Source organism: Lissotriton vulgaris, chromosome 10 (assembly GCF_964263255.1).
Source record: "Lissotriton vulgaris chromosome 10, aLisVul1.2, whole genome shotgun sequence".
Lineage (NCBI taxonomy): Eukaryota > Metazoa > Chordata > Amphibia > Caudata > Salamandridae > Lissotriton > Lissotriton vulgaris.
This window is the reverse complement of record NC_141698.1, coordinates 535,698,122-535,715,907: the sequence shown is the minus strand read 5'-3', so window position 1 is coordinate 535,715,907 and position 17,786 is coordinate 535,698,122. Positions and strand designations below refer to the sequence as shown.

Below are 17,786 nucleotides of genomic sequence, written 5' to 3'. Positions count from 1 at the left end.
ACTGAGACTAAGCAGGTAGGCAGATAAAGCATGGTGATCCATTTTTCTTCTGAGGTTAGAAATATGTTGTGCAACAATGCACCCAGTATAACGAGAAATAGTCATAGTGCTTTTTTAGTAGGGTTTGTATGTTTACCTCTAAAAAGGGCTCGTCCGGGATTTGAACCCAGGACCTCTCACACCCTAAGCGAGAATCATACCCCTAGACCAACGAGCCACGCAAGAGTCACCTCTGACACGGCTCCAGGGGTTAGTGGCAGCTAGCCAGTACATGCTGCTCTGTTCTGCAATATGATTGCTGTATTTTCCATGACCGTCATCAAACAAGAAATTAAAAAGCCTATGTCCTTCAGACAGTTTGTTTGCTTTAAGTGTCTGCTCGTGGTGAGGACAAGAGAAGCATTTCTTCTCTCATGCCTTGCTTTCATGAAGTAGGCCCACCCTACAGAGCAAAGTGCGAGCAAGCGAATGGCGCAAGCTATCGTCACTTCTCTTTTCGAGCTGTCACTGAGATCTCTGGAGCACACTACGTCAGGCTGGTGAGGAATAGACAGCCTCTATTATCTCAGCTTTTCTATAAAGTGAGCCAGTAAATGCAAACACTGTGAAAAACAGCAAGCTGCATTTCTGCCCGGTCTCGAACCAGGGACCTTTCGCGTGTAAGGCAAACGTGATAACCACTACACTACAGAAACAGACACTACCTCAGGAATCTTGTTGGCGTGTATTGGGTTGGAACGCACAGACTAAGGGCCAACGTCCTTGAAGCTCAAAGTTGGGCTCTCCTTACCCGGTCTCTCTTTCTTTGGAAGACAGGAATGAGGACCACTTTTTTCCCCAAGAGGCGATTTTGAAACCATATCCTGAAATGACACTAGAAAAACTCTTTGCATGTAATGTTCCTACACTGCTGGTCCAGCCCAGAAAAGCAGTTGCAAGGAAGTCCTGCACTCCTTTATCATGTCAAAAGTGGAAAATAGCGTGCAGGGTAAGGAACCTTCTCGACATACACAGCGTCTTATAGCATTGAAAAGAAGAAAGGCTCCTATATGACAAGCAGCCTGAAAACTTCCACAGGATGGGCTCGTCCGGGATTTGAACCCGGGACCTCTCGCACCCGAAGCGAGAATCATACCCCTAGACCAACGAGCCTGAGTGACCAGGAGACATTTTGAACAATTACTGAAGCGTCTTTCAGAAAACAGCAGGGCTATTTGGCTCATCTCCCTATAAGTGAGCCACACAAAGTCATGTTTTCTCTCAAGTTGTTGTTTTTTCACTCCAGCAAGGAAGGGGGCAGCCAATCTCCTATCGGCCAGTGAGCAGTAAAAAGGCACAGATGAGAACAGCAAGCACTTTCTGGCACTTGTACTCCTCTGCAAGTCCTGGACCCTTGCTCCATAGACTTCCACACCAGAAGCAATGAAGGGCCCACCATTTCTTGCGCCTGAGAAAGAGGTGTTTGATATTTGGATTCAAACGCGCCCGCTCAGCGCTCGATCAGGCTCGATCAGGCGAGATTTATATGAGTGGCTCACAGGCCTGAAACATTCACCTGGGAGACCCAGAGTGGCTGACTTCCCAGTATGGCCATTGTTGGGCGAGTCTCCTCCTTTCCTCCTGCCTCAATCTAGAATTGGCTGCAAATCACAAGAGGGAGTGCAATGTCCGTGTGTAGTGCCTACTACCAGCTACCTCTCTGTCTTCCTTATGTAAATTAGAATTTTCAAGGGGGGACCATTGGCAATCTGCTCCTCCCACATAACCAGGAAGCCCTGTTGAACATGTCTGCCTGTGTTGTTGCAGGGACAGTGCCTTCTCTGCCAAAAAGGTGGCAGGAGAGCCTCACAACAAATGATGGGATCAACTGCTTATTTCGAAACCCAGCAAGGCAGTTACTGTGATGGATTGCAAATGTAATGGAAGGTGTGCCTGAGGTGTCACTTTCAGAAATACATGGAATTGTGATTGAGGGCCCAGCCTGGTGGATTTCTCTTTATTTACTACAGGTTCCCGCAAATATTGTGGTGTGTGTGGGGAATGCACTGCAAAAATTAGGAAGACTTAAGGGTGTAAAAGGGACCTGTCAGAAGTGGGATTTGAACCCACGCCTCCATGAGGAGACCAGAAGGCTCAGCATCACTGAAGATCAAGCTCTCTTGAGTCTGGCGCCTTAGACCACTCGGCCATCCTGACGGCTCAGGGTGTGCTTAGTTCTGACTTTTCTGTCTGCACCTGCCAACGTTTCCACTTACAACGTTCACAGAAATGTCACAGGTGTAAAGGCCCCAACAATACAACATAGCTCACACAAAATAAAAATAGGCCCAAGAACAACCCCCAGATGATCGATGGAGATAACTTTGTTTCGTCTGCAAAGGTAAAAAAAAATTCTCGCGGCTCACTGTGTTCAAAGACCACCTCTTCTTAAACTTGCATTGAGATAATAAGGTTTTAGAGTGTGCACAAAAAAAGCATCCAATGCACAGTGTTTCTGCCCCGTCTCGAACCGGGGACCTTTCGCGTGTTAGGCGAACGTGATGACCACTACACTACAGAAACTACCTTGGTGCTTTCTACTGTTAGAGGAAAGTTTCTCTCAAGTCTTCACCCTACTTCTATTCTGCTGTATCAGCAGCGGCTCAGAATGTGCAGAACAAGTGTGAAAACCTCAGAGATATCATCCAACATGCTTGCAATTAGACGTATTCAAAACTCACTTGTGCAGGCATCGACAGGCAAATATCTGATGCCTAAATGCCAGCGAGTACAGCTTGGGAAAGCATGACCTGGGACACACTGAGACTAAGCAGGTAGGCAGATAAAGCATGGTGATCCATTTTTCTTCTGAGGTTAGAAATATGTTGTGCAACAATGCACCCAGTATAACGAGAAATAGTCATAGTGCTTTTTTAGTAGGGTTTGTATGTTTACCTCTAAAAAGGGCTCGTCCGGGATTTGAACCCGGGACCTCTCGCACCCTAAGCGAGAATCATACCCCTAGACCAACGAGCCACGCAAGAGTCACCTCTGACACGGCTCCAGGGGTTAGTGGCAGCTAGCCAGTACATGCTGCTCTGTTCTGCAATATGATTGCTGTCTTTTCCATGACCGTCATCAAACAAGAAATTAAAAAGCCTATGTCCTTCAGACAGTTTGTTTGCTTTAAGTGTCTGCTCGTGGTGAGGACAAGAGAAGCATTTCTTCTCTCATGCCTTGCTTTCATGAAGTAGGCCCACCCTACAGAGCAAAGTGCGAGCAAGCGAATGGCGCAAGCTATCGTCACTTCTCTTTTCGAGCTGTCACTGAGATCTCTGGAGCACACTACGTCAGGCTGGTGAGGAATAGACAGCCTCTATTATCTCAGCTTTTCTATAAAGTGAGCCAGTAAATGCAAACACTGTGAAAAACAGCAAGCTGCATTTCTGCCCGGTCTCGAACCAGGGACTTTTCGCGTGTAAGGCGAACGTGATAACCACTACACTACAGAAACAGACACTACCTCAGGAATCTTGTTGGCGTGTATTGGGTTGGAACGCACAGACTAAGGGCCAACGTCCTTGAAGCTCAAAGTTGGGCTCTCCTTACCCGGTCTCTCTTTCTTTGGAAGACAGGAATGAGGACCACTTTTTTCCCCAAGAGGCGATTTTGAAACCATATCCTGAAATGACACTAGAAAAACTCTTTGCATGTAATGTTCCTACACTGCTGGTCCAGCCCAGAAAAGCAGTTGCAAGGAAGTCCTGCACTCCTTTATCATGTCAAAAGTGGAAAATAGCGTGCAGGGTAAGGAACCTTCTCGACATACACAGCGTCTTATAGCATTGAAAAGAAGAAAGGCTCCTATATAACAAGCAGCCTGAAAACTTCCACAGGATGGGCTCGTCCGGGATTTGAACCCGGGACCTCTCGCACCCGAAGCGAGAATCATACCCCTAGACCAACGAGCCTGAGTGGCCAGGAGACATTTTGAACAATTACTGAAGCGTCTTTCAGAAAACAGCAGGGCTATTTGGCTCGTCTCCCTATAAGTGAGCCACACAAAGTCATGTTTTCTCTCAAGTTGTTGTTTTTTCACTCCAGCAAGGAAGGGGGCAGCCAATCTCCTATCGGCCAGTGAGCAGTAAAAAGGCACAGATGAGAACAGCAAGCACTTTCTGGCACTTGTACTCCTCTGCAAGTCCTGGACCCTTGCTCCATAGACTTCCACACCAGAAGCAATGAAGGGCCCACCATTTCTTGCGCCTGAGAAAGAGGTGTTTGATATTTGGATTCAAACGCGCTCGCTCAGCGCTCGATCAGGCTCGATCAGGCGAGATTTATATGAGTGGCTCACAGGCCTGAAACATTCACCTGGGAGACCCAGAGTGGCTGACTTCCCAGTATGGCCATTGTTGGGCGAGTCTCCTCCTTTCCTCCTGCCTCAATCTAGAATTGGCTGCAAATCACAAGAGGGAGTGCAATGTCCGTGTGTAGTGCCTACTACCAGCTACCTCTCTGTCTTCCTTATGTAAATTAGAATTTTCAAGGGGGGACCATTGGCAATCTGCTCCTCCCACATAACCAGGAAGCCCTGTTGAACATGTCTGCCTGTGTTGTTGCAGGGACAGTGCCTTCTCTGCCCAAAAGGTGGCAGGAGAGCCTCACAACAAATGATGGGATCAACTGCTTATTTCGAAACCCAGCAAGGCAGTTACTGTGATGGATTGCAAATGTAATGGAAGGTGTGCCTGCGGTGTCACTTTCAGAAATACATGGAATTGTGATTGAGGGCCCAGCCTGGTGGATTTCTCTTTATTTACTACAGGTTCCCGCAAATATTGTGGTGTGTGTGGGGAATGCACTGCAAAAATTAGGAAGACTTAAGGGTGTAAAAGGGACCTGTCAGAAGTGGGATTTGAACCCACGCCTCCATGAGGAGACCAGAAGGCTCAGCATCACTGAAGATCAAGCTCTCTTGAGTCTGGCGCCTTAGACCACTCGGCCATCCTGACGGCTCAGGGTGTGCTTAGTTCTGACTTTTCTGTCTGCACCTGCCAACGTTTCCACTTACAACGTTCACAGAAATGTCACAGGTGTAAAGGCCCCAACAATACAACATAGCTCACACAAAATAAAAATAGGCCCAAGAACAACCCCCAGATGATCGATGGAGATAACTTTGTTTCGTCTGCAAAGGTAAAAAAAAATTCTCGCGGCTCACCGTGTTCAAAGACCACCTCTTCTTAAACTTGCATTGAGATAATAAGGTTTTAGAGTGTGCACAAAAAAAGCATCCAATGCACAGTGTTTCTGCCCCGTCTCGAACCGGGGACCTTTCGCGTGTTAGGTGAACGTGATGACCACTACACTACAGAAACTACCTTGGTGCTTTCTACTGTTAGAGGAAAGTTTCTCTCAAGTCTTCACCCTACTTCTATTCTGCTGTATCAGCAGCGGCTCAGAATATGCAGAACAAGTGTGAAAACCTCAGAGATATCATCCAACATGCTTGCAATTAGACGTATTCAAAACTCACTTGTGCAGGCATCGACAGGCAAATATTTGATGCCTAAATGCCAGCGAGTACAGCTTGGGAAAGCATCACCTGGGACACACTGAGACTAAGCAGGTAGGCAGATAAAGCATGGTGATCCATTTTTCTTCTGAGGTTAGAAATATGTTGTGCAACAATGCACCCAGTATAACGAGAAATAGTCAGGCATAGTGCTTTTTTAGTAGGGTTTGTATGTTTACCTCTAAAAAGGGCTCGTCCGGGATTTGAACCCGGGACCTCTCGCACCCTAAGCGAGAATCATACCCCTAGACCAACGAGCCACGCAAGAGTCACCTCTGACACGGCTCCAGGGGTTAGTGGCAGCTAGCCAGTACATGCTGCTCTGTTCTGCAATATGATTGCTGTCTTTTCCATGACCGTCATCAAACAAGAAATTAAAAAGCCTCTGTCCTTCAGACAGTTTGTTTGCTTTAAGTGTCTGCTCGTGGTGAGGACAAGAGAAGCATTTCTTCTCTCATGCCTTGCTTTCATGAAGTAGGCCCACCCTACAGAGCAAAGTGCGAGCAAGCGAATGGCGCAAGCTATCGTCACTTCTCTTTTCGAGCTGTCACTGAGATCTCTGGAGCACACTACGTCAGGCTGGTGAGGAATAGACAGCCTCTATTATCTCAGCTTTTCTATAAAGTGAGCCAGTAAATGCAAACACTGTGAAAAACAGCAAGCTGCATTTCTGCCCGGTCTCGAACCAGGGACCTTTCGCGTGTAAGGCGAACGTGATAACCACTACACTACAGAAACAGACACTACCTCAGGAATCTTGTTGGCGTGTATTGGGTTGGAACGCACAGACTAAGGGCCAACGTCCTTGAAGCTCAAAGTTGGGCTCTCCTTACCCAGTCTCTCTTTCTTTGGAAGACAGGAATGAGGACCACTTTTTTCCCCAAGAGGCGATTTTGAAACCATATCCTGAAATGACACTAGAAAAACTCTTTGCATGTAATGTTCCTACACTGCTGGTCCAGCCCAGAAAAGCAGTTGCAAGGAAGTCCTGCACTCCTTTATCATGTCAAAAGTGGAAAATAGCGTGCAGGGTAAGGAACCTTCTCGACATACACAGCGTCTTATAGCATTGAAAAGAAGAAAGGCTCCTATATGACAAGCAGCCTGAAAACTTCCACAGGATGGGCTCGTCCGGGATTTGAACCCGGGACCTCTCGCACCCGAAGCGAGAATCATACCCCTAGACCAACGAGCCTGAGTGGCCAGGAGACATTTTGAACAATTACTGAAGCGTCTTTCAGAAAACAGCAGGGCTATTTGGCTCGTCTCCCTATAAGTGAGCCACACAAAGTCATGTTTTCTCTCAAGTTGTTGTTTTTTCACTCCAGCAAGGAAGGGGGCAGCCAATCTCCTATCGGCCAGTGAGCAGTAAAAAGGCACAGATGAGAACAGCAAGCACTTTCTGGCACTTGTACTCCTCTGCAAGTCCTGGACCCTTGCTCCATAGACTTCCACACCAGAAGCAATGAAGGGCCCACCATTTCTTGCGCCTGAGAAAGAGGTGTTTGATATTTGGATTCAAACGCGCTCGCTCAGCGCTCGATCAGGCTCGATCAGGCGAGATTTATATGAGTGGCTCACAGGCCTGAAACATTCACCTGGGAGACCCAGAGTGGCTGACTTCCCAGTATGGCCATTGTTGGGCGAGTCTCCTCCTTTCCTCCTGCCTCAATCTAGAATTGGCTGCAAATCACAAGAGGGAGTGCAATGTCCGTGTGTAGTGCCTACTACCAGCTACCTCTCTGTCTTCCTTATGTAAATTAGAATTTTCAAGGGGGGACCATTGGCAATCTGCTCCTCCCACATAACCAGGAAGCCCTGTTGAACATGTCTGCCTGTGTTGTTGCAGGGACAGTGCCTTCTCTGCCCAAAAGGTGGCAGGAGAGCCTCACAACAAATGATGGGATCAACTGCTTATTTCGAAACCCAGCAAGGCAGTTACTGTGATGGATTGCAAATGTAATGGAAGGTGTGCCTGCGGTGTCACTTTCAGAAATACATGGAATTGTGATTGAGGGCCCAGCCTGGTGGATTTCTCTTTATTTACTACAGGTTCCCGCAAATATTGTGGTGTGTGTGGGGAATGCACTGCAAAAATTAGGAAGACTTAAGGGTGTAAAAGGGACCTGTCAGAAGTGGGATTTGAACCCACGCCTCCATGAGGAGACCAGAAGGCTCAGCATCACTGAAGATCAAGCTCTCTTGAGTCTGGCGCCTTAGACCACTCGGCCATCCTGACGGCTCAGGGTGTGCTTAGTTCTGACTTTTCTGTCTGCACCTGCCAACGTTTCCACTTACAACGTTCACAGAAATGTCACAGGTGTAAAGGCCCCAACAATACAACATAGCTCACACAAAATAAAAATAGGCCCAAGAACAACCCCCAGATGATCGATGGAGATAACTTTGTTTCGTCTGCAAAGGTAAAAAAAATTCTCGCGGCTCACCGTGTTCAAAGACCACCTCTTCTTAAACTTGCATTGAGATAATAAGGTTTTAGAGTGTGCACAAAAAAAGCATCCAATGCACAGTGTTTCTGCCCCGTCTCGAACCGGGGACCTTTCGCGTGTTAGGCGAACGTGATGACCACTACACTACAGAAACTACCTTGGTGCTTTCTACTGTTAGAGGAAAGTTTCTCTCAAGTCTTCACCCTACTTCTATTCTGCTGTATCAGCAGCGGCTCAGAATGTGCAGAACAAGTGTGAAAACCTCAGAGATATCATCCAACATGCTTGCAATTAGACGTATTCAAAACTCACTTGTGCAGGCATCGACAGGCAAATATCTGATGCCTAAATGCCAGCGAGTACAGCTTGGGAAAGCATCACCTGGGACACACTGAGACTAAGCAGGTAGGCAGATAAAGCATGGTGATCCATTTTTCTTCTGAGGTTAGAAATATGTTGTGCAACAATGCACCCAGTATAACGAGAAATAGTCAGGCATAGTGCTTTTTTAGTAGGGTTTGTATGTTTACCTCTAAAAAGGGCTCGTCCGGGATTTGAACCCGGGACCTCTCGCACCCTAAGCGAGAATCATACCCCTAGACCAACGAGCCACGCAAGAGTCACCTCTGACACGGCTCCAGGGGTTAGTGGCAGCTAGCCAGTACATGCTGCTCTGTTCTGCAATATGATTGCTGTCTTTTCCATGACCGTCATCAAACAAGAAATTAAAAAGCCTCTGTCCTTCAGACAGTTTGTTTGCTTTAAGTGTCTGCTCGTGGTGAGGACAAGAGAAGCATTTCTTCTCTCATGCCTTGCTTTCATGAAGTAGGCCCACCCTACAGAGCAAAGTGCGAGCAAGCGAATGGCGCAAGCTATCGTCACTTCTCTTTTCGAGCTGTCACTGAGATCTCTGGAGCACACTACGTCAGGCTGGTGAGGAATAGACAGCCTCTATTATCTCAGCTTTTCTATAAAGTGAGCCAGTAAATGCAAACACTGTGAAAAACAGCAAGCTGCATTTCTGCCCGGTCTCGAACCAGGGACCTTTCGCGTGTAAGGCGAACGTGATAACCACTACACTACAGAAACAGACACTACCTCAGGAATCTTGTTGGCGTGTATTGGGTTGGAACGCACAGACTAAGGGCCAACGTCCTTGAAGCTCAAAGTTGGGCTCTCCTTACCCGGTCTCTCTTTCTTTGGAAGACAGGAATGAGGACCACTTTTTTCCCCAAGAGGCGATTTTGAAACCATATCCTGAAATGACACTAGAAAAACTCTTTGCATGTAATGTTCCTACACTGCTGGTCCAGCCCAGAAAAGCAGTTGCAAGGAAGTCCTGCACTCCTTTATCATGTCAAAAGTGGAAAATAGCGTGCAGGGTAAGGAACCTTCTCGACATACACAGCGTCTTATAGCATTGAAAAGAAGAAAGGCTCCTATATGACAAGCAGCCTGAAAACTTCCACAGGATGGGCTCGTCCGGGATTTGAACCCAGGACCTCTCGCACCCGAAGCGAGAATCATACCCCTAGACCAACGAGCCTGAGTGACCAGGAGACATTTTGAACAATTACTGAAGCGTCTTTCAGAAAACAGCAGGGCTATTTGGCTCGTCTCCCTATAAGTGAGCCACACAAAGTCATGTTTTCTCTCAAGTTGTTGTTTTTTCACTCCAGCAAGGAAGGGGGCAGCCAATCTCCTATCGGCCAGTGAGCAGTAAAAAGGCACAGATGAGAACAGCAAGCACTTTCTGGCACTTGTACTCCTCTGCAAGTCCTGGACCCTTGCTCCATAGACTTCCACACCAGAAGCAATGAAGGGCCCACCATTTCTTGCGCCTGAGAAAGAGGTGTTTGATATTTGGATTCAAACGCGCCCGCTCAGCGCTCGATCAGGCTCGATCAGGCGAGATTTATATGAGTGGCTCACAGGCCTGAAACATTCACCTGGGAGACCCAGAGTGGCTGACTTCCCAGTATGGCCATTGTTGGGCGAGTCTCCTCCTTTCCTCCTGCCTCAATCTAGAATTGGCTGCAAATCACAAGAGGGAGTGCAATGTCCGTGTGTAGTGCCTACTACCAGCTACCTCTCTGTCTTCCTTATGTAAATTAGAATTTTCAAGGGGGGACCATTGGCAATCTGCTCCTCCCACATAACCAGGAAGCCCTGTTGAACATGTCTGCCTGTGTTGTTGCAGGGACAGTGCCTTCTCTGCCAAAAAGGTGGCAGGAGAGCCTCACAACAAATGATGGGATCAACTGCTTATTTCGAAACCCAGCAAGGCAGTTACTGTGATGGATTGCAAATGTAATGGAAGGTGTGCCTGAGGTGTCACTTTCAGAAATACATGGAATTGTGATTGAGGGCCCAGCCTGGTGGATTTCTCTTTATTTACTACAGGTTCCCGCAAATATTGTGGTGTGTGTGGGGAATGCACTGCAAAAATTAGGAAGACTTAAGGGTGTAAAAGGGACCTGTCAGAAGTGGGATTTGAACCCACGCCTCCATGAGGAGACCAGAAGGCTCAGCATCACTGAAGATCAAGCTCTCTTGAGTCTGGCGCCTTAGACCACTCGGCCATCCTGACGGCTCAGGGTGTGCTTAGTTCTGACTTTTCTGTCTGCACCTGCCAACGTTTCCACTTACAACGTTCACAGAAATGTCACAGGTGTAAAGGCCCCAACAATACAACATAGCTCACACAAAATAAAAATAGGCCCAAGAACAACCCCCAGATGATCGATGGAGATAACTTTGTTTCGTCTGCAAAGGTAAAAAAAAAATTCTCGCGGCTCACTGTGTTCAAAGACCACCTCTTCTTAAACTTGCATTGAGATAATAAGGTTTTAGAGTGTGCACAAAAAAAGCATCCAATGCACAGTGTTTCTGCCCCGTCTCGAACCGGGGACCTTTCGCGTGTTAGGCGAACGTGATGACCACTACACTACAGAAACTACCTTGGTGCTTTCTACTGTTAGAGGAAAGTTTCTCTCAAGTCTTCACCCTACTTCTATTCTGCTGTATCAGCAGCGGCTCAGAATGTGCAGAACAAGTGTGAAAACCTCAGAGATATCATCCAACATGCTTGCAATTAGACGTATTCAAAACTCACTTGTGCAGGCATCGACAGGCAAATATCTGATGCCTAAATGCCAGCGAGTACAGCTTGGGAAAGCATGACCTGGGACACACTGAGACTAAGCAGGTAGGCAGATAAAGCATGGTGATCCATTTTTCTTCTGAGGTTAGAAATATGTTGTGCAACAATGCACCCAGTATAACGAGAAATAGTCATAGTGCTTTTTTAGTAGGGTTTGTATGTTTACCTCTAAAAAGGGCTCGTCCGGGATTTGAACCCGGGACCTCTCACACCCTAAGCGAGAATCATACCCCTAGACCAACGAGCCACGCAAGAGTCACCTCTGACACGGCTCCAGGGGTTAGTGGCAGCTAGCCAGTACATGCTGCTCTGTTCTGCAATATGATTGCTGTCTTTTCCATGACCGTCATCAAACAAGAAATTAAAAAGCCTATGTCCTTCAGACAGTTTGTTTGCTTTAAGTGTCTGCTCGTGGTGAGGACAAGAGAAGCATTTCTTCTCTCATGCCTTGCTTTCATGAAGTAGGCCCACCCTACAGAGCAAAGTGCGAGCAAGCGAATGGCGCAAGCTATCGTCACTTCTCTTTTCGAGCTGTCACTGAGATCTCTGGAGCACACTACGTCAGGCTGGTGAGGAATAGACAGCCTCTATTATCTCAGCTTTTCTATAAAGTGAGCCAGTAAATGCAAACACTGTGAAAAACAGCAAGCTGCATTTCTGCCCGGTCTCGAACCAGGGACCTTTCGCGTGTAAGGCAAACGTGATAACCACTACACTACAGAAACAGACACTACCTCAGGAATCTTGTTGGCGTGTATTGGGTTGGAACGCACAGACTAAGGGCCAACGTCCTTGAAGCTCAAAGTTGGGCTCTCCTTACCCGGTCTCTCTTTCTTTGGAAGACAGGAATGAGGACCACTTTTTTCCCCAAGAGGCGATTTTGAAACCATATCCTGAAATGACACTAGAAAAACTCTTTGCATGTAATGTTCCTACACTGCTGGTCCAGCCCAGAAAAGCAGTTGCAAGGAAGTCCTGCACTCCTTTATCATGTCAAAAGTGGAAAATAGCGTGCAGGGTAAGGAACCTTCTCGACATACACAGCGTCTTATAGCATTGAAAAGAAGAAAGGCTCCTATATAACAAGCAGCCTGAAAACTTCCACAGGATGGGCTCGTCCGGGATTTGAACCCGGGACCTCTCGCACCCGAAGCGAGAATCATACCCCTAGACCAACGAGCCTGAGTGGCCAGGAGACATTTTGAACAATTACTGAAGCGTCTTTCAGAAAACAGCAGGGCTATTTGGCTCGTCTCCCTATAAGTGAGCCACACAAAGTCATGTTTTCTCTCAAGTTGTTGTTTTTTCACTCCAGCAAGGAAGGGGGCAGCCAATCTCCTATCGGCCAGTGAGCAGTAAAAAGGCACAGATGAGAACAGCAAGCACTTTCTGGCACTTGTACTCCTCTGCAAGTCCTGGACCCTTGCTCCATAGACTTCCACACCAGAAGCAATGAAGGGCCCACCATTTCTTGCGCCTGAGAAAGAGGTGTTTGATATTTGGATTCAAACGCGCTCGCTCAGCGCTCGATCAGGCTCGATCAGGCGAGATTTATATGAGTGGCTCACAGGCCTGAAACATTCACCTGGGAGACCCAGAGTGGCTGACTTCCCAGTATGGCCATTGTTGGGCGAGTCTCCTCCTTTCCTCCTGCCTCAATCTAGAATTGGCTGCAAATCACAAGAGGGAGTGCAATGTCCGTGTGTAGTGCCTACTACCAGCTACCTCTCTGTCTTCCTTATGTAAATTAGAATTTTCAAGGGGGGACCATTGGCAATCTGCTCCTCCCACATAACCAGGAAGCCCTGTTGAACATGTCTGCCTGTGTTGTTGCAGGGACAGTGCCTTCTCTGCCCAAAAGGTGGCAGGAGAGCCTCACAACAAATGATGGGATCAACTGCTTATTTCGAAACCCAGCAAGGCAGGTACTGTGATGGATTGCAAATGTAATGGAAGGTGTGCCTGCGGTGTCACTTTCAGAAATACATGGAATTGTGATTGAGGGCCCAGCCTGGTGGATTTCTCTTTATTTACTACAGGTTCCCGCAAATATTGTGGTGTGTGTGGGGAATGCACTGCAAAAATTAGGAAGACTTAAGGGTGTAAAAGGGACCTGTCAGAAGTGGGATTTGAACCCACGCCTCCATGAGGAGACCAGAAGGCTCAGCATCACTGAAGATCAAGCTCTCTTGAGTCTGGCGCCTTAGACCACTCGGCCATCCTGACGGCTCAGGGTGTGCTTAGTTCTGACTTTTCTGTCTGCACCTGCCAACGTTTCCACTTACAACGTTCACAGAAATGTCACAGGTGTAAAGGCCCCAACAATACAACATAGCTCACACAAAATAAAAATAGGCCCAAGAACAACCCCCAGATGATCGATGGAGATAACTTTGTTTCGTCTGCAAAGGTAAAAAAAAATTCTCGCGGCTCACCGTGTTCAAAGACCACCTCTTCTTAAACTTGCATTGAGATAATAAGGTTTTAGAGTGTGCACAAAAAAAGCATCCAATGCACAGTGTTTCTGCCCCGTCTCGAACCGGGGACCTTTCGCGTGTTAGGTGAACGTGATGACCACTACACTACAGAAACTACCTTGGTGCTTTCTACTGTTAGAGGAAAGTTTCTCTCAAGTCTTCACCCTACTTCTATTCTGCTGTATCAGCAGCGGCTCAGAATATGCAGAACAAGTGTGAAAACCTCAGAGATATCATCCAACATGCTTGCAATTAGACGTATTCAAAACTCACTTGTGCAGGCATCGACAGGCAAATATTTGATGCCTAAATGCCAGCGAGTACAGCTTGGGAAAGCATCACCTGGGACACACTGAGACTAAGCAGGTAGGCAGATAAAGCATGGTGATCCATTTTTCTTCTGAGGTTAGAAATATGTTGTGCAACAATGCACCCAGTATAACGAGAAATAGTCAGGCATAGTGCTTTTTTAGTAGGGTTTGTATGTTTACCTCTAAAAAGGGCTCGTCCGGGATTTGAACCCGGGACCTCTCGCACCCTAAGCGAGAATCATACCCCTAGACCAACGAGCCACGCAAGAGTCACCTCTGACACGGCTCCAGGGGTTAGTGGCAGCTAGCCAGTACATGCTGCTCTGTTCTGCAATATGATTGCTGTCTTTTCCATGACCGTCATCAAACAAGAAATTAAAAAGCCTCTGTCCTTCAGACAGTTTGTTTGCTTTAAGTGTCTGCTCGTGGTGAGGACAAGAGAAGCATTTCTTCTCTCATGCCTTGCTTTCATGAAGTAGGCCCACCCTACAGAGCAAAGTGCGAGCAAGCGAATGGCGCAAGCTATCGTCACTTCTCTTTTCGAGCTGTCACTGAGATCTCTGGAGCACACTACGTCAGGCTGGTGAGGAATAGACAGCCTCTATTATCTCAGCTTTTCTATAAAGTGAGCCAGTAAATGCAAACACTGTGAAAAACAGCAAGCTGCATTTCTGCCCGGTCTCGAACCAGGGACCTTTCGCGTGTAAGGCGAACGTGATAACCACTACACTACAGAAACAGACACTACCTCAGGAATCTTGTTGGCGTGTATTGGGTTGGAACGCACAGACTAAGGGCCAACGTCCTTGAAGCTCAAAGTTGGGCTCTCCTTACCCGGTCTCTCTTTCTTTGGAAGACAGGAATGAGGACCACTTTTTTCCCCAAGAGGCGATTTTGAAACCATATCCTGAAATGACACTAGAAAAACTCTTTGCATGTAATGTTCCTACACTGCTGGTCCAGCCCAGAAAAGCAGTTGCAAGGAAGTCCTGCACTCCTTTATCATGTCAAAAGTGGAAAATAGCGTGCAGGGTAAGGAACCTTCTCGACATACACAGCGTCTTATAGCATTGAAAAGAAGAAAGGCTCCTATATGACAAGCAGCCTGAAAACTTCCACAGGATGGGCTCGTCCGGGATTTGAACCCGGGACCTCTCGCACCCGAAGCGAGAATCATACCCCTAGACCAACGAGCCTGAGTGGCCAGGAGACATTTTGAACAATTACTGAAGCGTCTTTCAGAAAACAGCAGGGCTATTTGGCTCGTCTCCCTATAAGTGAGCCACACAAAGTCATGTTTTCTCTCAAGTTGTTGTTTTTTCACTCCAGCAAGGAAGGGGGCAGCCAATCTCCTATCGGCCAGTGAGCAGTAAAAAGGCACAGATGAGAACAGCAAGCACTTTCTGGCACTTGTACTCCTCTGCAAGTCCTGGACCCTTGCTCCATAGACTTCCACACCAGAAGCAATGAAGGGCCCACCATTTCTTGCGCCTGAGAAAGAGGTGTTTGATATTTGGATTCAAACGCGCCCGCTCAGCGCTCGATCAGGCTCGATCAGGCGAGATTTATATGAGTGGCTCACAGGCCTGAAACATTCACCTGGGAGACCCAGAGTGGCTGACTTCCCAGTATGGCCATTGTTGGGCGAGTCTCCTCCTTTCCTCCTGCCTCAATCTAGAATTGGCTGCAAATCACAAGAGGGAGTGCAATGTCCGTGTGTAGTGCCTACTACCAGCTACCTCTCTGTCTTCCTTATGTAAATTAGAATTTTCAAGGGGGGACCATTGGCAATCTGCTCCTCCCACATAACCAGGAAGCCCTGTTGAACATGTCTGCCTGTGTTGTTGCAGGGACAGTGCCTTCTCTGCCAAAAAGGTGGCAGGAGAGCCTCACAACAAATGATGGGATCAACTGCTTATTTCGAAACCCAGCAAGGCAGTTACTGTGATGGATTGCAAATGTAATGGAAGGTGTGCCTGCGGTGTCACTTTCAGAAATACATGGAATTGTGATTGAGGGCCCAGCCTGGTGGATTTCTCTTTATTTACTACAGGTTCCCGCAAATATTGTGGTGTGTGTGGGGAATGCACTGCAAAAATTAGGAAGACTTAAGGGTGTAAAAGGGACCTGTCAGAAGTGGGATTTGAACCCACGCCTCCATGAGGAGACCAGAAGGCTCAGCATCACTGAAGATCAAGCTCTCTTGAGTCTGGCGCCTTAGACCACTCGGCCATCCTGACGGCTCAGGGTGTGCTTAGTTCTGACTTTTCTGTCTGCACCTGCCAACGTTTCCACTTACAACGTTCACAGAAATGTCACAGGTGTAAAGGCCCCAACAATACAACATAGCTCACACAAAATAAAAATAGGCCCAAGAACAACCCCCAGATGATCGATGGAGATAACTTTGTTTCGTCTGCAAAGGTAAAAAAAAATTCTCGCGGCTCACTGTGTTCAAAGACCACCTCTTCTTAAACTTGCATTGAGATAATAAGGTTTTAGAGTGTGCACAAAAAAAGCATCCAATGCACAGTGTTTCTGCCCCGTCTCGAACCGGGGACCTTTCGCGTGTTAGGCGAACGTGATGACCACTACACTACAGAAACTACCTTGGTGCTTTCTACTGTTAGAGGAAAGTTTCTCTCAAGTCTTCACCCTACTTCTATTCTGCTGTATCAGCAGCGGCTCAGAATGTGCAGAACAAGTGTGAAAACCTCAGAGATATCATCCAACATGCTTGCAATTAGACGTATTCAAAACTCACTTGTGCAGGCATCGACAGGCAAATATCTGATGCCTAAATGCCAGCGAGTACAGCTTGGGAAAGCATGACCTGGGACACACTGAGACTAAGCAGGTAGGCAGATAAAGCATGGTGATCCATTTTTCTTCTGAGGTTAGAAATATGTTGTGCAACAATGCACCCAGTATAACGAGAAATAGTCATAGTGCTTTTTTAGTAGGGTTTGTATGTTTACCTCTAAAAAGGGCTCGTCCGGGATTTGAACCCGGGACCTCTCACACCCTAAGCGAGAATCATACCCCTAGACCAACGAGCCACGCAAGAGTCACCTCTGACACGGCTCCAGGGGTTAGTGGCAGCTAGCCAGTACATGCTGCTCTGTTCTGCAATATGATTGCTGTCTTTTCCATGACCGTCATCAAACAAGAAATTAAAAAGCCTATGTCCTTCAGACAGTTTGTTTGCTTTAAGTGTCTGCTCGTGGTGAGGACAAGAGAAGCATTTCTTCTCTCATGCCTTGCTTTCATGAAGTAGGCCCACCCTACAGAGCAAAGTGCGAGCAAGCGAATGGCGCAAGCTATCGTCACTTCTCTTTTCGAGCTGTCACTGAGATCTCTGGAGCACACTACGTCAGGCTGGTGAGGAATAGACAGCCTCTATTATCTCAGCTTTTCTATAAAGTGAGCCAGTAAATGCAAACACTGTGAAAAACAGCAAGCTGCATTTCTGCCCGGTCTCGAACCAGGGACCTTTCGCGTGTAAGGCAAACGTGATAACCACTACACTACAGAAACAGACACTACCTCAGGAATCTTGTTGGCGTGTATTGGGTTGGAACGCACAGACTAAGGGCCAACGTCCTTGAAGCTCAAAGTTGGGCTCTCCTTACCCGGTCTCTCTTTCTTTGGAAGACAGGAATGAGGACCACTTTTTTCCCCAAGAGGCGATTTTGAAACCATATCCTGAAATGACACTAGAAAAACTCTTTGCATGTAATGTTCCTACACTGCTGGTCCAGCCCAGAAAAGCAGTTGCAAGGAAGTCCTGCACTCCTTTATCATGTCAAAAGTGGAAAATAGCGTGCA

At 47.3% G+C, this 17,786-nt stretch overlaps 32 non-coding genes across 32 annotated transcripts; all 32 read right to left on the bottom strand.

Annotated features, from left to right (window-relative positions):
* Positions 1-145: 145 nt before the first annotated feature.
* Positions 146-217, bottom strand: TRNAP-AGG (transfer RNA proline (anticodon AGG)). Its single transcript has one exon. It is a non-coding gene; the product is annotated as a tRNA-Pro (tRNA).
* Positions 218-622: 405 nt separating this feature from the next.
* On the bottom strand, positions 623-695 carry TRNAV-UAC (transfer RNA valine (anticodon UAC)). The gene has a single exon. It is a non-coding gene; the product is annotated as a tRNA-Val (tRNA).
* Positions 696-1,080: 385 nt separating this feature from the next.
* TRNAP-CGG (transfer RNA proline (anticodon CGG)) lies at positions 1,081-1,152 on the bottom strand. Its single transcript has one exon. It is a non-coding gene; the product is annotated as a tRNA-Pro (tRNA).
* Positions 1,153-2,084: 932 nt separating this feature from the next.
* Positions 2,085-2,196, bottom strand: TRNAL-CAA (transfer RNA leucine (anticodon CAA)). The gene is made up of 2 exons: positions 2,159-2,196; positions 2,085-2,130 (listed from the first exon to the last, which is right to left on the bottom strand). It is a non-coding gene; the product is annotated as a tRNA-Leu (tRNA).
* A 293-nt stretch (positions 2,197-2,489) lies between these two features.
* On the bottom strand, positions 2,490-2,562 carry TRNAV-AAC (transfer RNA valine (anticodon AAC)). Its single transcript has one exon. It is a non-coding gene; the product is annotated as a tRNA-Val (tRNA).
* Positions 2,563-2,943: 381 nt separating this feature from the next.
* On the bottom strand, positions 2,944-3,015 carry TRNAP-AGG (transfer RNA proline (anticodon AGG)). The gene has a single exon. It is a non-coding gene; the product is annotated as a tRNA-Pro (tRNA).
* Positions 3,016-3,420: 405 nt separating this feature from the next.
* Positions 3,421-3,493, bottom strand: TRNAV-UAC (transfer RNA valine (anticodon UAC)). The gene has a single exon. It is a non-coding gene; the product is annotated as a tRNA-Val (tRNA).
* A 385-nt stretch (positions 3,494-3,878) lies between these two features.
* Positions 3,879-3,950, bottom strand: TRNAP-CGG (transfer RNA proline (anticodon CGG)). Its single transcript has one exon. It is a non-coding gene; the product is annotated as a tRNA-Pro (tRNA).
* A 932-nt stretch (positions 3,951-4,882) lies between these two features.
* On the bottom strand, positions 4,883-4,994 carry TRNAL-CAA (transfer RNA leucine (anticodon CAA)). Its single transcript has 2 exons — positions 4,957-4,994; positions 4,883-4,928 (listed from the first exon to the last, which is right to left on the bottom strand). It is a non-coding gene; the product is annotated as a tRNA-Leu (tRNA).
* A 293-nt stretch (positions 4,995-5,287) lies between these two features.
* On the bottom strand, positions 5,288-5,360 carry TRNAV-AAC (transfer RNA valine (anticodon AAC)). The gene has a single exon. It is a non-coding gene; the product is annotated as a tRNA-Val (tRNA).
* Positions 5,361-5,745: 385 nt separating this feature from the next.
* Positions 5,746-5,817, bottom strand: TRNAP-AGG (transfer RNA proline (anticodon AGG)). The gene has a single exon. It is a non-coding gene; the product is annotated as a tRNA-Pro (tRNA).
* Positions 5,818-6,222: 405 nt separating this feature from the next.
* TRNAV-UAC (transfer RNA valine (anticodon UAC)) lies at positions 6,223-6,295 on the bottom strand. The gene has a single exon. It is a non-coding gene; the product is annotated as a tRNA-Val (tRNA).
* Positions 6,296-6,680: 385 nt separating this feature from the next.
* Positions 6,681-6,752, bottom strand: TRNAP-CGG (transfer RNA proline (anticodon CGG)). The gene has a single exon. It is a non-coding gene; the product is annotated as a tRNA-Pro (tRNA).
* A 932-nt stretch (positions 6,753-7,684) lies between these two features.
* TRNAL-CAA (transfer RNA leucine (anticodon CAA)) lies at positions 7,685-7,796 on the bottom strand. The gene is made up of 2 exons: positions 7,759-7,796; positions 7,685-7,730 (listed from the first exon to the last, which is right to left on the bottom strand). It is a non-coding gene; the product is annotated as a tRNA-Leu (tRNA).
* A 292-nt stretch (positions 7,797-8,088) lies between these two features.
* Positions 8,089-8,161, bottom strand: TRNAV-AAC (transfer RNA valine (anticodon AAC)). The gene has a single exon. It is a non-coding gene; the product is annotated as a tRNA-Val (tRNA).
* A 385-nt stretch (positions 8,162-8,546) lies between these two features.
* TRNAP-AGG (transfer RNA proline (anticodon AGG)) lies at positions 8,547-8,618 on the bottom strand. Its single transcript has one exon. It is a non-coding gene; the product is annotated as a tRNA-Pro (tRNA).
* A 405-nt stretch (positions 8,619-9,023) lies between these two features.
* TRNAV-UAC (transfer RNA valine (anticodon UAC)) lies at positions 9,024-9,096 on the bottom strand. The gene has a single exon. It is a non-coding gene; the product is annotated as a tRNA-Val (tRNA).
* A 385-nt stretch (positions 9,097-9,481) lies between these two features.
* Positions 9,482-9,553, bottom strand: TRNAP-CGG (transfer RNA proline (anticodon CGG)). The gene has a single exon. It is a non-coding gene; the product is annotated as a tRNA-Pro (tRNA).
* Positions 9,554-10,485: 932 nt separating this feature from the next.
* TRNAL-CAA (transfer RNA leucine (anticodon CAA)) lies at positions 10,486-10,597 on the bottom strand. Its single transcript has 2 exons — positions 10,560-10,597; positions 10,486-10,531 (listed from the first exon to the last, which is right to left on the bottom strand). It is a non-coding gene; the product is annotated as a tRNA-Leu (tRNA).
* A 294-nt stretch (positions 10,598-10,891) lies between these two features.
* Positions 10,892-10,964, bottom strand: TRNAV-AAC (transfer RNA valine (anticodon AAC)). The gene has a single exon. It is a non-coding gene; the product is annotated as a tRNA-Val (tRNA).
* Positions 10,965-11,345: 381 nt separating this feature from the next.
* On the bottom strand, positions 11,346-11,417 carry TRNAP-AGG (transfer RNA proline (anticodon AGG)). The gene has a single exon. It is a non-coding gene; the product is annotated as a tRNA-Pro (tRNA).
* A 405-nt stretch (positions 11,418-11,822) lies between these two features.
* TRNAV-UAC (transfer RNA valine (anticodon UAC)) lies at positions 11,823-11,895 on the bottom strand. Its single transcript has one exon. It is a non-coding gene; the product is annotated as a tRNA-Val (tRNA).
* A 385-nt stretch (positions 11,896-12,280) lies between these two features.
* Positions 12,281-12,352, bottom strand: TRNAP-CGG (transfer RNA proline (anticodon CGG)). Its single transcript has one exon. It is a non-coding gene; the product is annotated as a tRNA-Pro (tRNA).
* Positions 12,353-13,284: 932 nt separating this feature from the next.
* TRNAL-CAA (transfer RNA leucine (anticodon CAA)) lies at positions 13,285-13,396 on the bottom strand. Its single transcript has 2 exons — positions 13,359-13,396; positions 13,285-13,330 (listed from the first exon to the last, which is right to left on the bottom strand). It is a non-coding gene; the product is annotated as a tRNA-Leu (tRNA).
* A 293-nt stretch (positions 13,397-13,689) lies between these two features.
* On the bottom strand, positions 13,690-13,762 carry TRNAV-AAC (transfer RNA valine (anticodon AAC)). Its single transcript has one exon. It is a non-coding gene; the product is annotated as a tRNA-Val (tRNA).
* Positions 13,763-14,147: 385 nt separating this feature from the next.
* TRNAP-AGG (transfer RNA proline (anticodon AGG)) lies at positions 14,148-14,219 on the bottom strand. Its single transcript has one exon. It is a non-coding gene; the product is annotated as a tRNA-Pro (tRNA).
* Positions 14,220-14,624: 405 nt separating this feature from the next.
* TRNAV-UAC (transfer RNA valine (anticodon UAC)) lies at positions 14,625-14,697 on the bottom strand. The gene has a single exon. It is a non-coding gene; the product is annotated as a tRNA-Val (tRNA).
* A 385-nt stretch (positions 14,698-15,082) lies between these two features.
* On the bottom strand, positions 15,083-15,154 carry TRNAP-CGG (transfer RNA proline (anticodon CGG)). The gene has a single exon. It is a non-coding gene; the product is annotated as a tRNA-Pro (tRNA).
* A 932-nt stretch (positions 15,155-16,086) lies between these two features.
* TRNAL-CAA (transfer RNA leucine (anticodon CAA)) lies at positions 16,087-16,198 on the bottom strand. The gene is made up of 2 exons: positions 16,161-16,198; positions 16,087-16,132 (listed from the first exon to the last, which is right to left on the bottom strand). It is a non-coding gene; the product is annotated as a tRNA-Leu (tRNA).
* Positions 16,199-16,491: 293 nt separating this feature from the next.
* TRNAV-AAC (transfer RNA valine (anticodon AAC)) lies at positions 16,492-16,564 on the bottom strand. Its single transcript has one exon. It is a non-coding gene; the product is annotated as a tRNA-Val (tRNA).
* A 381-nt stretch (positions 16,565-16,945) lies between these two features.
* TRNAP-AGG (transfer RNA proline (anticodon AGG)) lies at positions 16,946-17,017 on the bottom strand. Its single transcript has one exon. It is a non-coding gene; the product is annotated as a tRNA-Pro (tRNA).
* A 405-nt stretch (positions 17,018-17,422) lies between these two features.
* Positions 17,423-17,495, bottom strand: TRNAV-UAC (transfer RNA valine (anticodon UAC)). The gene has a single exon. It is a non-coding gene; the product is annotated as a tRNA-Val (tRNA).
* Positions 17,496-17,786: the final 291 nt, after the last annotated feature.